Source organism: Heterocephalus glaber, unplaced genomic scaffold (genome assembly GCF_053883595.1).
Source record: "Heterocephalus glaber isolate CG9 unplaced genomic scaffold, H.glaber_assembly_v1.0 deba00001673, whole genome shotgun sequence".
In the NCBI taxonomy this organism is placed as follows: domain Eukaryota; kingdom Metazoa; phylum Chordata; class Mammalia; order Rodentia; family Bathyergidae; genus Heterocephalus; species Heterocephalus glaber.
Genome location: NW_028258410.1, coordinates 13,613,210 through 13,631,277, shown reverse-complemented (window position 1 = coordinate 13,631,277; position 18,068 = coordinate 13,613,210). Strand labels below are relative to the sequence as shown.

Here is an 18,068-nt window from a genome sequence, read left to right as displayed (position 1 = left end):
CCAAGTTAGCAAAAGAGTGGGAATCAGCTCTGTGGGGAGCCGTGGTGGTCAGGAGCGCAGGCAGCCACCATCTTGGTCCTGGTTTTGTAGCTCTGTTGAATACTTGTGATGAGGAGCAGTTCAGTTCCCAAGGGAGGAATCCCCGTGACCCGGGGCAGTCTCAATCCTATGAGGCTCTGCTGGAATCCAAGGTGACCAAGGGTTTAGGGCAATGGAGACTTCAGGCGTAGGTATTCTCAGTTCTACTTTTAGTTACCTATCGGGCAATTATAGGCTCAAATGAACAAACATGGTTTTTAACAAAAGTCACTTTTTAGCCCCTGTATAACCTAGAAGAAAGCGTGAATCACACTCTTACTGAGTAACACATACAGGGCCCAGGAGTTTGTGTCCAGGCCCTGTAATGGTCTCTGACTACATCTCGGCTATGTCACAACATTCTCAGGACTCTGAAAGGGAATTCATAAAGCCAGGAGATTTTTCCCAGAAGAAAACATCCCTCGGCTATAGAAATCAATATGGGAGCTCTGGCTGCCTTCTCTTAGTCTGGGAATCAGTTAGGAGGATACTTACGAAGAGGATGATGGTTTTTAGGAAAATAGAATTATCCTCTCTTTCAGACAAAAATACACAGATAGCCAGTCCAGGCTTGGTAAAGTGGCTCTGTGCTCAGAAGTCCTCAGGGAATCAAGTTCTTTGTATCTTGTTACTAGACTGAAATCTCAGTCCTTATGGCACCAGGTATTGGCTAAAGCTCCAGCCATCACAGTCGACTTCTGGCAGCAGGAAGGAAGAAAGAACGAAGCCCAGAGGTAAAGCATTTGCCAGCTCTCCTTTAGGAAATACTGTTGGAAGTTGCCACACAAAACTGTATTCCCATCCTAATGGCCAGAATCTAGCTGCATGAACACATTTACCTCCCAGAGAGACTGCATGGGCCTGAGTCATTTTGTTATTACTGGAGAATAAGGGGTATGGTAATGCAGAAGGCAGACCCAGTGTCTGCCACTGTAGGTTAGTTTGATCTTTGATTAATGTTGACAAAGTATTTGATAAATTAAAATATGCTCATTGCTTTATTCTCTTCATTCTGAGCACCACGTGAAGATGTAAAAGCAACTTCTCGCACCCGGCCTCCCTCTCATTGCAGGTGTAAGAAGGGGTTAGCAATGATGCCACTCAGCAGCTACCCCAGCACTCTCATATTCTTGATGTTCCCCACAGCCAAAAGGCGGCTCCACGCCTCGGTCACCATTTAGCCATTAGCAGAGACAGGGAAATGGGGGCAGAAAAGCAGTGAATAAGAGGGAAGCAAAGCCAGCACAAGCATAAAGAAAAAACACGGGGTTGATGGTTCATTGAAAAACATGAAACACTCATCTCAGGAGCTTCTTTTAAAAGGAAAAAGTTTCCATCTCCTTGGGTTTTAATTACAGGACTCTCATGCTCTAGGAGAGGTGGATCCAGGAGAAGTTGAGCAAGCAAACTACAATCAACACATCTGAGCACCAGAAAGCGAAAGAAGAAAGAGGGATCTTTTGGGACCTAAAGGCGGCAACTCTCTGTTCTTACAGTCTGAGAAAATGCCTGTTATGCTAGGAACATCCAGGTCCCGCCACCTTACCCAATCCCAGACAGGAGAACAATTCAGAAAACCAAACTGCTCAGAAGACAGCTGTGCCTGGAACATTTCCTCAGCCTTGGCTCTGACATGCAGGGTTGGATGATTTTTTGTTGTAGGCGCCTGCCTGATCACTGTAGGATTTTCACCAGAATCCCTGAACTGCAACCAGTAGATGCCTGTGCCACACTCCTCACCACTTGCCACACCCAAAAAAGACTCCAGACATTGCCACATGTTCCCTGGGGCAAAATAGTCAGGGTAAGACCCACTGGCTTTGCTCCTCTTAGAATTTTTAATCAGAGTCTCAAAATTGAACACTGCAGATTCGGTTTTATTCAGAGACCACCATCCTATTTCAATTCAATATTTTCACACCCTCACTCATTTATTCAATCATTCATTCATTCATTCATTCAGTGACTGTATTACTCAGCTTTCCAATTTCTGGGACACAACCTCCAACACCCACAACTTAAAGAAGGAGAGGTTTGATATTGTTCACAGTTTCAGGGGATTCAGTCCATGGTCAGCTGGCTGCAAGCAGGAACATCACAGCGGAGCGGCAGAGGGGAGCAAAGCTGCTCAGTCCACAGCAGCTTGGAAGCAGAGCAGGGAGCAGCACCAGTTCACCAAAGGCCTGGAAGCTCCCTGCAGCCCTTGGTACAAGGCTGCCCTGGACACCTGAAGAAACTGGGGTCTGACATCCACAGGCAGTGACCACAAAGGACAAACCTACTTGAGCAGGATGGTGCTCTTCAAAGTGCACGCCAAGTTCCTTCTTCTTTCTCTTTTATTTCATGCAGGCTACAGGCCTGTTGCTTGTAGAAGGGTGAGTCTTCTCCCCTCAGCTTGCTAGCCTAGAGCCAGTCGTCTCTGGATTGATCTCCTGGAGTTTGTCACATTGCCACAAATGCGGAGTCTGAGTTCTGGTGCCAGGAACAAAAAGGGACAGTTGTTGATAGGCAAAGTCTCAATAACCATGTATGTCAAATCATTCATGCTTGACACACTTAGTGAATGTTAATTGAATGAATAAAAGATTTTACTAATTAGCTTAGGCGATCATAAGAAAATACCCAAGCCCAGGTGAATTAAACAACAGAAATACATTTTCTCAGTCTGAGATCAGGGAGTCCGTATAGTTGGGATCATTATAGTCAGTACAGAAAGTAGAGTAAGGGCTCTCTCAGTATAGTCAGTAGAGTAAGGGCTCTCTCAGTATAGTCAGTAGAGTAAGGGCTCTCTGCCACCATCTTGCTGTGTGTGTGTGTGTGTGTGTGTGTGTGTGTGTGTGTGTGAGAGAGAGAGAGAGAGACAGAGAGAGAGAGACAGAGAGAGAGAGACAGAGAGAGAGAGACAGAGAGAGAGACAGAGAGAGACAGGGAGAGAGAAAGAGAGAGACAGGGAGAGAGAAAGAGAGAGAGAGGGAGAGAGAGAGAGGAGATCCTCTTGTAAGGCGTCGTGATATGGCACGAGGGCCCCACCGTTATGACCCCTTTATTCTTACTTCCTAAGAGCCTGTCTCCAATTATACTCATATTGGGGTTTGGGGTCCGACATATAAATGATTCAGTTCATAGCCAATAAAACATGTAAATAAATGACCAAATGAATGAGTGTACACACAAAGAAAGAATGAATGCATGGCACAAAAGTGAATACAGGCAAGAGTTTATCAGATTAGCATTGGTTCAGGCACATGGTCAAGAATTCACTCTTTGACATAGAACTCGAACTACGGGCTTCCAACTATGGGCTTTTCATTTATTTACTTATTTTTGATTTATACTGTTTATATAAGAGAAAAAATGCAATATTTAATGGAGACTGGCTCATTTTGTTTAATATGATGGTTCTATCCTAGTTCTATCCATTTTGTGGTGAATGGCATGATCTTGTTCCTGGTGGCTCAATAATCATATTGCCCTTCCTTCCTTTCTCTCTCTCTCTCTCTCTCTCTCTCTCTCTCTCTCTCTCTTCCTTCCTTTCTTTTATGCCACTGGGGATTAAATCCGGGATTTTCACACTGAGCAATATCCCTGTCCATTTTCTTATTTTGAGATAGTGTCTCGCTGCGTCACCAAGTTGTCAAGGCTGAGGTTGGGTTTTCAAGTCTCCTGCCTCAGCCTCCCAGAGTGCTAGGACTGTAGGTATGCACCACTGCATACTCAGATTATACACATTTTGTGTATTCTTGACATTATTTCCTGTGTCGCTAGGGTTCAGTTTAGGTTGTCTTTGCCAGTGCTTATGGCATCTATTATTTCTTCTCTGTTTTCTTCCAGCAGTTTCAAAGTTTCTTGTCATCTAGCTAGGTCTTTGATCCATTTTTATTTGATTTTAGTAGAGGGGGAGAGATGAGGGTCTAGTTTCAATCTTCCAAAGGTAGATTCAGTTTTCCCAGCACCACATGTTCGAGAGGCTGCCTCCTCTCCAGCATCTGTTTCTGGCTCCTTTGTCATATGGCCGTATGTGCTGGGGCTTGTTTCTGCATGTTCTACCCCATTCCATTGGTCTGTGTGTCTGGTTTTGTGTATCATGTGGACTTTGTTACTATGGACTTGTAGTATGATTTGAAATTGGATATTGTGATACCTCCACCATTGCTCTTTTTGTTAAGGACCACTTTGGACCTTCCTGGTCTTTTGTACTTCCATATGAATTTTAGGTTTGGTTTTTCTAGATCTTTGACAAATGTGGTTGGTATTTTGATAGTGTTCCAATACATTTGTAGATCTCTTTTGATAACGTGACCATTTTAACAATACTAGTTCTTCTCATCCATGAAAAGCGATCCTTTTCCATTTTCTAATGCCTTCTTCGATTTCTTTCTTTGTTGCTCTGTAATTTTCATTATACACATCCTTTACTTTCTTATTTGGGTTGATTCCTGGAGTGGGGAGGCTGGTTTTCTTTTTCAACCTATTGTAAATGAAATTATTTTTTCTGGTTTCTCTCCTGGCAGATTCATTATTGGCATGTAGGAAAACGATTGATTTTGTGTGTGTGTTGATTTTGTATCCCGCCATTTTGCTAAATGTTTATCAGATCTAAGAATCTTTAGGGTCTTATGGATAAAGGATCATATCATCTGCAGATAGGAATAATTTCACTGCTTTTCCTTTAGAACTATACTGAATAGGAATGGTTACAGTAGACATCACAGTCTTCTTGCTGGTTTTAGAGGAAATGTTTTTAGTTTTCAACACACAGTATCTTGGTTGTAGGTTTATCATAAGTGACTCATCAGTTTGAAAAAAAGATCTTTTTATACCTATTTTCTTTACTGTTTTATCATAAAGAGTTGTTGAGTTTTGTCAGAAGCTTTTTCTGCATATATTGAGATGATCATGTGGCTTTTATGCTTGGTTCTATTTATGTGGTTATTACATTTATTGATTTATGTATATTGAACAATCCCTGGGATGAAACCAATTTGGTCATGGTGTATGATCTTAACGTGTTGTTGAATTCTGTTTGCAAGCATTTATTGAGGATTTCTGCACCTATATTCATTGAAGACATTGGCCTATAGGGATTTTTTGCTTTGTGCTTTGTTGTTTTGTTTTGTTTGTCTTGTTTGAGTCCTTATCTGGTTTTGGCATCAAGGTAATGCTGGCTTTATAGGAAGAATTGGAAATTGTTTTTTCCCTTTCTAGTTCATGGGAAAAGTCTGTGGAGCATTAGTTAGATCTTTAAGGTTCTTGTAAAATTCAGCAGTAAATCCATTGGGGTTTAGATTTTCCTTGGCTGAGAGAGTTTATATTACTATTTTAATCTCATTGCTTGTCATTAATTTGTTTAGATTTTTATCTCTACTGTACATGGTTCAATTTTGGTAGGTCATATGTGTCTAGGAATGTATCTCTTTTCTAGAATCTCTAATTTATTGGAATATAAGTTTTCACAATGGTTTCTAATAATTCTATGGATCTCAGTAGTGTCTCTTGTAGTTTTGCCTTTTTTCACCTCTAATTTTATAAATTTGGATCGTCTTTTGGAAAGTTTGGCTAACAGTATATCAATCTTGTTTATCTTTTCAAATAACCAACTCGGGTTCATTGATCCTTTTTATTGTTCATTTAGTACCTATTTCATTAGCTTCTGCTTAGATCTTTAGTATTTCTTTCCTTCTACTAGATTTAGGTTTGGTTTGCTAGTGTTTTTCTAGCTCCCTGAGATGCATCATCAGGTTACTTATTTGAGATTGCTCTGTTTTTCTGATGTAGGCACTCACAGCTATAAACTTCTGTCTAGAACTGCTTTCATTGTGTCCCACAAATTCTGATATACCATGTTTCCAATACCATTTTATTCTAGTAATTTTTAAATTTTTCTCTCGATATCTTCAATGACCAACTGATCATTTAAAAGTGTCTTATTCATTCTCCATTTGTGTGCTTTCTGCAGTCTCTTTTGCTGCTGATTTCTAATTTCATTCCATTGTGATCTGACAGGATGCATGAGATTATTTCAAATTTTTGTATTTATTAATACTTGCTTTCTGGCCTGAATTATGTTCTATTTTGGAGAAAACTTCATGGGCCACTGAAAAGAACGTGTATCCTCCTATTGTTGGATGGAAAACTCTGTCAATAACTGTTAGGTCAATTTGAACTATAGTGTAATTTAACTCTGATTTTCTTTGTTGATTGTCTGGTTGACCTCTCTATTTGTGACAGTGGATTACTAGAGTCACCCACTATGATTATATTGTGGTCTAGCTGCCCTTTAGGTCAGATAGTGTTTGTTTTATGAATTTAGGTGCACCAGTATTTAGTGCATATATATTTACAGTTATTATCTCTTCTTGGTCACTTGCAACTTTGTCACCATGCAGTTTTCTTCTTTGTCTCTTCTGACTAATTTTAATTTGAAGTCTACTTTGTCAGGTATAAGTACATATAGGTACTCCTACCTGTTTTCAGACTCCAATTGCTTGCCATACCATTTCCTATCCTTTCACTTTCATTCTATGTATGTCTTTACAGGTGAGGTGCATTTCTTGTAGGCAACATTTAGTTGGTTTTTAAAATCCAATCTGCCGGTCTGTGTCTTTTCATACAGCACATTGTGTTATTATTTAAAAGTATGTACTCATTCTGGTCATTTTGCTATTTGCCTAGTGTTTGATTCATTCCTGATTTTCATTCATTTATCTGCTTTCCCAATGATTATTATTCTTTCTTTTGGTCTCATACTTGTGGTTGTCCTCTTCCTTTGTGTTTAGGATTCACTTAAGTATTTTTTGCAGTACCAACTTACTGATCACTAATGGCCTTAGGATAAACTGGTGGGATATAGTGACCTAAATAGGCAGTTATTTACTTTTGGGACTTGAAATACATCATTCCAAGCCCTCCTGGTCTTTAAGGTTTCTGTTAAGAAATCTTATTCTGATGGGTTGACCATTGTAAGTGATTTGGTACTTCTCCTTAACCACATTTAATATTCTTCCTTTGTTTTGAATTTTTTGCAATTTGACCATGATATGTTGCAGAAAGCTGCTTTTCTGGCCATGTTTATTTGTGGTTCTAAGTGCCTCCAGTACCTAAGTTACCATCTCATTCCTCAAATTTGGAAATTTTTCTACAATAATTTTAATGAGTAGGTTTTCTGTGCCTTTAACCTGCAGCTTTTCACCCTTGTCAACATCAAAGACTCTTAAATTTGGTCTTTTAATGTTGTCCCAAAGCCCTTAACCTATCAAATCTGTTCTTAGATTCTTACTCATTTTTCTTTATTACTGATGGTCAAGTACACCCACTATATCTTTAAGCCCTGATATTTTTTCTTCTGACTCATCTTGCCTACTGCTGAGCCTTTCAACTGAGCTTTTTATTTGCCTAATTTAAGTTTCATTCCTAGGGTTTCTGGTTGGTTCTTTTTCAGAACCTCTATCGCATTGCTGAATTTGTCTTTCATATTTTGTACTGCCTTCCTTAAATCATCCAACTATTTATTTGTATCTTCTTTGAGCTCATTGATCATTTTAACTCTCAGTTTCTAAATTCCTTGTTGGGAATTTCATCCACTTCAGTATTTGTGGGATCCATTTTGAGGGAGCTATGAACATTTAGAGGCATTGTATTGCCTTATTTTCTCATGATTCTTGTGTTTGTGTTGAAGTCTCCAGATCTGTAGGGATGGATATCTCTTTCACTATTGTGTGGAGATCTTTTTAGTAAGTGATCTCTGTGATGTGCCGTTAGCTGTCTCAACATGAAAAATCCACTCGGCCTACTGAAAGGACTGTGTTCACTCCCTAGCACTTCAATGGGAGCAAAGACTAACCAGCAGTAATATCATCATCTAAAGAACCAACCATATATCAACATATAACTTAAACCCATGTAAAAGTTCTCTCCTATTTCACTAAGCCAGATAGGGAGAGTACTAATGTAGGGCAGGCTAGGGAAAAGGAGAAATGGGCATTAATGATAATATTTATATACCAGAAAAGAAGAGAGGGGGTGAGAATTGAGAGGTGATGAGAGAGAAATGAAAGTAAGAAGGGAAGGGAATGTAAATGGAAACTGAAGGGAAATACAGGGAGGTTAAATCCAAATAATGAATTAGCAGAAATACAAATTTAGAAAAGCCTATGAAACAACCCTTGGTGTGAAGGAACTTAACAAAACAAGGTAAGACAGTATAGAAGCAAAAGCCATAATGAAAACTCACAGACACATGTGCCATGCGTGAGCCAAAGAAAAAAGAAAATACAGGTCTGAGAGTCCTCCTTGTGGGAGAGTTTATACTGGAGACAATTATTCCCCCCGACTTCCATTCTTCTGTTGTTGGATGCTGCCCAAAGAAAGAAGGATGTGAAAATCATTTTTTAAGCATAGAGTTCTTCTCTGCCTCTGTCCAAGTAGGAGAAGCTGAGAAGAGCAGCCTGGAGGCTGCAGTACTTGCCTGGGTCCTGCAAGATCGGCCCACACCTGCCAGCCCAACTCCATTACACCTGGAAATGAGGGTCTGTGGGCAAATCAGGACTGCGGGCCCAGGCTCTGTAAAGTCCTAGACCGCGCCCCTGGAGGCACGGCTTGCCAATGTCTGCACACTGCCACATTTGCCCTGACTGCCCCCAAGCAGAGCAGAGGGCCAGGTGTGCAGGGTCTGCCAGGAGGAGAAGTCGCAGCACCCAGCCACCACCGGTCTCCACAGCAAGGCTCCCACTGCACACCTTCCACCATGGCAAAGCCTGATGTGGCTAAGCTTCTGTCACAATATTCAAACTGCTGGTTTTTGTTTCCTGCTTTTATCTTTTTTTATTTCCATCCTGCTGACTAATTGTGCTCATTGCGAGTGCCTCTAATCTGCCACCTTCCAGTCTCCCCAAATCACTGGGTTTTAACTTCCAGAAAACCTCCTGAAAGTACACATCCTCCTCTTAGGATCTTGAGTGAATGAACAGCATTAGTGCTTCATCACACTCCACATCAGTTGTAATCTCTTTTTCTTTTTGCTTCTGTTTCCACTCTCAGGTGGAAACACTCTCCCCTCCATAAATGTTTCTCCTCTGAAATAGAAAACTTGTGCTCAAAATTAAGTCTTCATAATTATAGGCTACATTGGATGTTTACTTCAGTTGATAAGATGAAAAGATGTTATCAAATGCAGGTCTGACCCCCAGGTATGTCAAGAATCTCCAAAAACAAGCATTCTACCTGCACTCACATATTCTAACAAATATTCTAATAAGCTTCTGACACATTACCTAACACAAATGAGCCACTGATCAACAAAGAGGAAACGCTCCCAAGTGCAGAAGAGTACTGAAGCACTGGAGGGCCAGAGGACCAGGTCTGGAGCGATGTTCTGCAGATGCGAGTGCACCGTATTGTCTAAAGGACGAGATGGCAAACAAGAGCTGCATTCTGCTTTCACACCTGTTCTCAATCGCCATGCCCATAAGGAGGGCAGTGCCCTGACCAGGGAATCAAGATGGCTCCAACGTTATAGCTCCCACACCAATGGCTTACCACTGGGGAAATCCAGTTCCCTGAGAAGTGTGAGCATGTCTCAGGTAGACTGTTCATCATCAACAAAGAGCCCACTCGTTTTTTTTCTTTGAAAGGAATGCTTTCCATAAAAACCTTGGCTTTTAAAAAAGTAACAAACAAACAAATAAAACCTTCTTAGCACAGAAAGTTCTTGTACTACCTTGGCTTAGATCATACACAGAAAGCTATTTTCGCCTTCTGCTTTGAGAACAAACAAGATTCCAGTGGCAAAATAGTCAACCTGCCTGTCCTTGGAGCACTTGATTGTCTTCTGTCTCATTCCACTTGATGTGATATTGGTCTCTATTTTTGTCAGCCAATGTTCCTTTAAATTATGAATTCAACAGAATGAAAAGGCTTCATGGTCAACTTTCTGGGACTCTGAAGGATACTAAAGGTTGTAATTTTTATATTTTAGTCAATGACAAAAAACTTCCATGACTGTGCATACTGTTACAAAATCATACCACAGAGAAAAATAAACCAGCCAAATATACCCAGAGGAACCATGTCAAACTGCCAACATTAATTCCTCTAACCTGGCTTTGACTCAGCTTTTACAGCATTTGCCATGCTCTATTGTATTTTTTGGATGTCCAATTCTTGGCTTCTCAGGCCTGGAGATTTAGCTCAGTGGTGCCGCTGCCTGCCTTGCAAGCACAAGGTCCTGAGTTCAATCCTCGGTACCAAAAAAAAAAAAAGAAAAGAAACAATTCTTGGCTTCTCAAGAACAGAACATGCAAAGATTATTATTCTACAACAAAGAAATTTCTAGGTAGGTTGATTTTTTTTAAGTATTGTGATTATGCTGTAGTCATATAATACATATATTTACATAAGCACAACTTCTGGTCTCCTACAGTGTGCCACAGAGAAAGAGAAATCTACAGAGGGAGGGAGACTCTCACCTGTGTAAAACTTGACCATTCACGAGGATAATGAAACGTGGGCTTCCTGTTCCTCCAGGTGTCCCCATCCATGGCCTCTCCTTGCAGGGACATCTCACGGGGGGGTAGGATGGCAATGTCACTCTTCATGATTTTATTCACATCTGATTTCACAATCAGATGGCCACCCCAAGAGGGGCTCGTTCACAGACTCGCTGGAAAGAAACAGGTCGAGTGTGTGATTGCATACACTGGGACCATGCAGATGTCCCAAGGGCTACAGTGGGTGCTGTGGTGGGGTGCCAGGACCAGAGGCCCTTTCCCCAGCTGCTGGGAGTGCTGGTGCCCAGCAGCAGACAGCGAGCAGCTGAGTCCTTCTCCGAGGAGGCTCACTTGCCTTCAGCTGAAGAGACATATCTTGCCTGAGGTTATATAGGGCACTAAGACTCACCTGTAAAAACTGCTCCATGCTTGGTATGATACACCGAGACCTTCAAATCCAGTGCAGGCCTAGCTTCCGATGCTCATGTCCATCTGCCACATCCAGCCCACTACCCTCCCCAGCAGGTATTGACCTACTGTCCTCCCCTAGAAAATTTCTGCCAGTCTCCATCCCAGAGAACCTGAGCTGCTATGGGCTCTACATGGGGAATCTCCATCCTAGGAAGAGGAGAGGGTGGAAAACAGAGACACTGTTCTCTCCCTGACCCTGTAGGAGGGTGTGTGAAGGAAAATAGTGCCACATCCTCAAGTGGAATGTGTGCTGGAGGCTGGACAGCATCTTCGCCATTTTCCTTACAGTGGGAGAGACGCAGTTTCCAGGGCATATTCTCCAGTGTGGCGGTGTCTTCCTGGAGCTGAACCCTGTTTGCTTCTTGCCCAACATGGAGCGTGTCTCGGAGCCTTTCCGTCCTCCCTTGGGCTTGCAGAGGAAACTCCTCCCCTGCCGAGGTCCAAAGCTCCAACTCCACCTGACCCTGGCATCCAGAAGGCCCGACATCCAGGAGGTCCCTGAAGATTCTGGCCTGGAAGTAGGGAAGAGGCTTCTTTTCAGATGCAGGGAAAAGAGCATGGCGCCCACCCCAGAAGGAAGCATGAAGGAGCCACCGTGCTGTGCAGTATGGATACCAATCCCCTTCTTCCCTTCTTCCTTTCTGTATTCTTCTTCTTTGTGAGAGCAAATGTGTATTTGGAATGAGCTGGCTGGACTGCAGATCTCTTATCCCATCTGAGCCTGTCTGGGAGGGATGGGGAGATGAGGTTATGGATGATGAGTGTCATCATGCTGGCGCACCAGCCTCCTACAGACGGTCCCTTCTTTACAGAGTTTGCAGTCTAAGAGAGCAGTTCCAAGAGGTAGCCCTCAGGCAGCAGCATGAGCATCGCCTGGGAACGTGATGGAAAGGCAAATTCTTGGGCCCCATCCCAGGCCCACTGAGCCAGAAACGAGGCGGGTGGAACTGGTGTTCTAATAAGACCACCAGGGGATGCTGACTCATGCACGAGCTTGAAAATCACTGATCTAGTAATTTTCTGTCACAGGAGGTAACCAGCATTTCCCATACAGGGGCAAGTAATAAGTATTTTGGATTTTATAGGCCATGCCTGTCTCAACTATTCAACTCCAGCAGTGTAGGACTTCACATTTATGACAGTACAGAAACAAACAAGGGGGTGTGTGTCTGTGTCCCAACAAAACTTTACTTATTCATGAAGACAGGTCCCCCTCCTGAAGTAGGATAAAATAATAAAGCTTGGTAGAAAGGAGACTAGGAAAAATCATGATTTAGTACTTTTGAGAGAACTGCAGGGCCAGGGATTAGCTCAGTGGTGCCACCACCTGCTTACAAGCACAAGGTCCCAAGTTCGATCCTTGGTACCAAAAAAAACAAAGAGCTGCAGCTTCAGGACAGTAAAATTACTCAGGGTGAAAAATGCCTTTTTCACTTCCAGGAAACATACACACAATAAAAAACAGATCCTCCCCCCCAAAAAAAGCCAAACAAACAAAACAAAACATAAAGGGTTTTAAAGAGACAATAAACCTGTAAACTGGGCTCAGGCTTTTCATCTGTAAACTGAACCTGTATAGACTCTCAAATACCAGGCCTCCATTCTCAAGGAAACGGCTGTATTGAGTGGGTTGCAACTCAACTTCATGCAAATGGTTTGCATTCTAACCCAGCCCTAGTGTCTGACAGACACTAGGAATATTCAGCCCAGAAATCTTTTCTGGTACTAAGGGATTGAACCCAGGCCTTTGCACTGAGACACATCCACAGCCCTTTTTTGCTTTTATTTTTATTTTATTTCTTTTAAGTCCTTTTGAGAAGGTCTCACTGAGTTGCTAAATTGCCCAGGTTGGGCTCAAACTTGCAGTCTTCCTGTCTCAGCCTCCCTGAGTGCTGGGTATTACAGGTGTGCACCATCATGCCAGGTTTACATTCTAGATCCCAAGACCACATAAAAGCCCCAGCCTTGGGCTATAACGCATCTCCTTCTCTGAGGACCCACACTCCCTTCAGAGTACTTTTTCTGCTTATGAAACCTTTCTGTGCCTCTCATGTCTCACTATTCTCTGAGATTAAGTCAGCAAATCTACAAGCTACCCCTGGTGGGGTAAGGAGATGTCCTCTTAGGGGCATCTCTATATCCTATCTTGTGACACACCCAACATTTCTACCTTTTTTCTGATTTCTAACTCACAGGCAATCTTTGGATAATAATTTGTATTCTCAGGAACACCTGAAAGAGAGGAATCTCTATACAGAATATTCGTGTATTCTGGTCTCTGAGGTATCATCATTATAAATGAATACATTAATCTTGAGTTAGAGTGAGTCAGTCACAAACAAACGAGCTTTTATGAGATTGCTCAGAATACTCACTGGAGGCTTAAAACCCTCTATAATGGACATGTGATAGAAGATGCCTCCTCCAAAAATGTCCACAATCTAATGCCATCAGCCTAAGAGACTGTAGCTGGCTCTGGCCAAAGGGATTCTGCAGATACAATTAACTTCTAGGTTTTGACATATGGAACATCTTGGCTGATCCCTGTGCACTCAATGTAATCACAAGGATCCTTATAAGAAAAGGAGATGAGAGGGTGGAACAGGGTCAGAGAGAAGTTTGAAGTCACTGCACTGCAGGTTTTGAAATTGGAGGAAGGCTCTGTGAGCCAGAAATGCAGGTGGCCCCAGAAAGACTAGGATTCTCTCTTACAGCTCCAAGTAGAGGGCGGCCCTGCTGACCCTTTTTTTTTTCTAATTTTTTTAAAAATTTTTATTTTATTCAATTCCCTCCACCACCTCCACAACATAAAACAATAAATATGTACCATGTTAAGGCACTGAATTTGTGGAAATTTGTTACAGCAGCAGAAGGGAACAAATACAGACAGGGCACAGGGCTGGCCAAGCATTTTACGCATGCTTTCTTTGGCTGGTCTTGCTGTTAGTGCAGGTATTGCTAACTCATCCACTCCCTTCTCCTGAACTGATGAAGGCAGGGGATTCTTTCATGTTGTGATTTTGGTCTTGTATGTCGTCCAAAGGCCCATATGCTAAAGTCTCAGTTGCCACCCTGTGGTACTACTGGGAGGTGGTACAACCTTAGAAAAGTGGGCCTTTGGGGTGAGCCCATGAAGGGCACATAGAGACCTCGGCCCCTTTCCTTCTCTCTCTTCAATCCCCTGCCACCGTGCAGTGAACAGCCCTCCTCTCCGGTGTGCTCCTCATCATGCTGCTCTGCCTTGCCACAGGCGCAAATCCTCAGAGCCAACCCACCATGGACTGAAATCTCTCGGAAACTGTGAGCCAAAATAAACATTTCCTGCATTGAAATTGCTTATCCCCAATTATTTTGTTACAGTGATGGAAACTTAACAAATACTTTACCACCCTTCTCCCCAGGGAGTCAGTTTTATCTATTGGCCCAAACTGCAGTGCAAGAATGGGTCAGTACCTGGGTGTAAACAACAAAACCTATTCTGATTAATGGAAGGAGAAAAAAGAATCTGTGAAAGGCCATCAGGGGGCTTCAGCCTCACAGGAAGGTCAGCACATAGTATGGGTGCCGTACAATAGGAAGAATACCCGAATCACACTTGCAGACTGGGCCATGCACTTTGGCCACCAACACTGTTACACACTGGAAGCCACCACTGTTCCTGAATGCCAAACTGACATCCTCAAAGCAAATTCCACACGGGGCTGACCCTCATGGAGCTGTTCCTCATTGCTCTACAAAAGGTCAGGTCTCTTTCCTTGCTACTTGAATGTAGCTGGTGGATCAGCAGCATTGAGCCTCAGGCTGCAGTTAGTCAGCTTTGCATTACTATAGCAAGTAGGTGAGTAATCAGTTCACAAAGAGAAAATTCTATCCAGGCTCACCATGTCTGAGGTTGTAGCCCATGACTGATTGGCTCCATGAGGCCATACACCCTGACAAGAGCACTTCTTAGCAGAGCAAAGCTGCTTACCCCATGGCCAAGAAGTGAAAGACGGGGAGGGAGAGGACTAGGCTCCCATAATCCTCTTGGGAGGCACAGACCCAATGACCTAAAGACCTCCCGCTGGACCCAGCCCCTTACAGCATCCACCATCTTCTAACAGAGCCACCCTGAGGACAATACCTTTATCACATACACCTTGGGGATGCTCCAGATGCCTCCATTTAACAAGATCCCTGGGGGATTCCAATGCAGTGATGTGTGAGAAGCTCTGTTCCACTTCACCCCAGCTCTAGTGTGAGCAGCACAATGTGTAGGCCCCTGTCCCTTCCCAAAAACCCCAAGGCAATGCCCCAGAAACACACTGTTCAGCACAGAGCACTCAAATATTCACCAGGCAAAGGAGACAAGGGAGGCTGAGGGAAAGTAAGGGCCCCCAATGTTGTGATTGATTAAAGAAATACAATGGCAAACTTCCAAGGCTGATGTTTTAAATCAGAAAATATGTATGATATAAGTTGTCCAGGTACCATAAAGATGTTTTATTCATTACATCTGATTCAACCAGACCTGGTGTCAGCTAGGACTTGGCATACCCTGGATCATCTGTCTTCCACACATGGGAAATGGCTGCCTTTGATCATTATTTGGCACAGTTGCTACAATTTGTGAATTGACTAAAACAAAATGAACATGGAGAAACAAATTGGTCTTTATCCTGAGTTTCTAAAGAGATTCTTTCAGAGTACAAAGAAAAGTGTTCTTTAAAAAATACACAGGGGACAGGGATGTCACTTGGCTGTGGAATGCTTGCCTAACATGTGCACACCACAGTGTGTGGCCCTGTCCAGCACATGGCATCCAGAGCAGGATGAAACTGCAAGAGGAAGACAGCTGTGACCTCCAAACTGGCTGGAACATCCCACCCTCCCCACTCGAGAGCTTGGAGGTAGAGAAGGTGGTCAGTGAGGAGAAAGGGAAGCATGTATCGGGACTGAAGCTACCACCTTTCACCACAATAGAGCAGGTGGAGCTGTTCAAACTTGAAATCTCCCCTAAAACTCCTGTGCTAATGGCTTGGTTGCCAGCTGATGGCTTTTGGAATGTGATGGGTCACAGAGCTTGGACTTTATCAGCAGATTCATGCATAGGCTGATTCAGAGTTTGATGGCATTTTGGGGAGACAATGGAGACTCGGGGGGTGGGTTGCAGTTGAGGGGAGTGGGTCACGTGCTGTGACCCTGGGGACTGCAGGTTGTCTCCAGTCCCTTCTTCTCGAGCTGTTTCCCTCTCTTTGCTTCCCAGCTGCCATGAGGTGAGCAGCTTCGCTCCGCAAGGCCCTTCTGCCAGAAGCTTCTGCCTCCCCTCAGGCTCACAGTAACCGAGCTGCTGGCCATGGGCTGAAACCTCTGAACCAACACTCAAACTAAACCTTCCCTCTCTGAGTTGACTTTCCCAGGTATTTCATCACTGCATTGCCAGGCTAATACGGAAGCTTTTTAAATAAAGACAATTTTCTGAAACTAGAAGCAAAAGACCACATATTGTATGATCCTATTTGTATGCAATATCCAGAAGGGACAAATGCATAAAGACAGGAAGTAGATTGGTGGTTGACAGGGGCTTGGGGAAGCAGAGAATGAATGGAAAAAGTGACTGCTAAGGGGTGTGAAATTTGGGGACTGGGATTTCTTCTTGGGGTGATGAAAATGTTCTGGAATTTGACAGTGGTGATGATTACACTATCACATGAGTAAACCAAAAGCTACTGCATTTTATAGTATGTATATGTCAATAAAAATAGAAAAAGAGATAAACAGACAGGTATACAAATATTAGAAACTTAATGCATGAGTAAAAGTGTAAATTTAAAAATCAGTTGGGAAATAAAAGTTTATTCAATACAAACCATTAAAATGTTTGGATACTTAGTTAAAAATAGCTCCCACTTTCTACTGAATATCATTTAGGCAAGCATTTATATACATGTAAATAAAATTATAAATTATATTGATAAGTTGGAAGGAAGAGGAAGAAAGGAAGGGGAACAGGAAGGCAGAAATGAAGGGAAGGAAGGAAAGGAAGGTGAGGGAAGGAAAGAGAGAGTTGAAGGAAGGAATGAAAGGAGTGAAGGATAGAAACAAAGTTCTGTCTGTTAGTGAGCAATTGATGGTGGAACCCAAAGGTAAATGGCTCCTTAGAAACAGTGCTAAAGGCTGTATGGTTATGAAGACAGGCCCGATGGGACCAGCATTTGGTGATCAGGCTGGGTACCCACCAGATGTTTACAACCCAGGTTTAGTGTGCAAAATGGAGGTTAAGACAAAGCAAAGTTAAAACCCACGCTACAGAACTACTTGATCTGCTACCACCTTCCCCGTCCCAGCCATGTTCTTGGAGACAAAAGATTGGGAACCAGAGTTCAGGGAAAGACCACATCCAGTAAGGAGATGACCAGCCAAAGCCTAGGGAGAGAACCGATGCACAAGAAAGCCTCCACGGTGAGAAACTCACAAGGGGCAGAGGGCCCGAAGAACCGTGCTCTGGTTCTGAGCTGTGTGACCGCTCCTGCTTTCCCGTGTGTTCAGTAAACATGATTACATGGGGACATTTCCCCCAGCAATGTGCTGGGGGACCGAAGAAGAAGGGATGGGCTCACAGAAGGGGACAACGGGAGTCGGAGGGGAGTGAATGGCAGGAGGAACTGTGTATAGACAGCCTCAGGTGACAGAATTGTGAAGCAACAGCACTCAACTGAAAAACCATTCCAATGTTCTGGGTGGTTTGATTTTGTCAAATGTCAAGCAAAATAATGTTCTAAAAACAAAGGCTCTATATACCATGACTGTCCATTCAAAGGGCACATATTTACTGAGGACCTCCTATGGTATATCTACTGCTAGGAACAACTTTGGGGTCATGACCCTATCATTCCCTCCCTGTCCTTCCCCGCAGCTTTCTTATAGAGATAGCCAGGGATGGTTGTACATTTCTTACCATCACCACAATGATACAGAAAAGCTCATCTCACCCTCTCTCCCCTCTGTCTCTTCCTCCCCACGCCCTCCTTTTTATTAGGAAAAAGAATGCATCCA

At 43.0% G+C, this 18,068-nt stretch overlaps 1 long non-coding RNA gene across 2 annotated transcripts in view; it reads right to left on the bottom strand.

Moving 5' to 3' along the window:
* LOC110344559 (uncharacterized) overlaps window positions 1-18,068 on the bottom strand; it is a 146,897-nt gene that overhangs the window by 21,877 nt on the left and 106,952 nt on the right. Inside the window, exons 2-3 of one of the 2 annotated variants that reach the window (XR_015445985.1) lie at window positions 10,542-10,735; window positions 2,361-2,550 (exon numbers count right to left, since the gene is read on the bottom strand). This is a non-coding gene — a long non-coding RNA (uncharacterized LOC110344559). Of the gene's footprint in view, window positions 1-1,875; window positions 2,551-10,541; window positions 10,736-18,068 lie in introns of those variants that run through there. The other variant, XR_002387200.2, reaches the window with a different exon arrangement.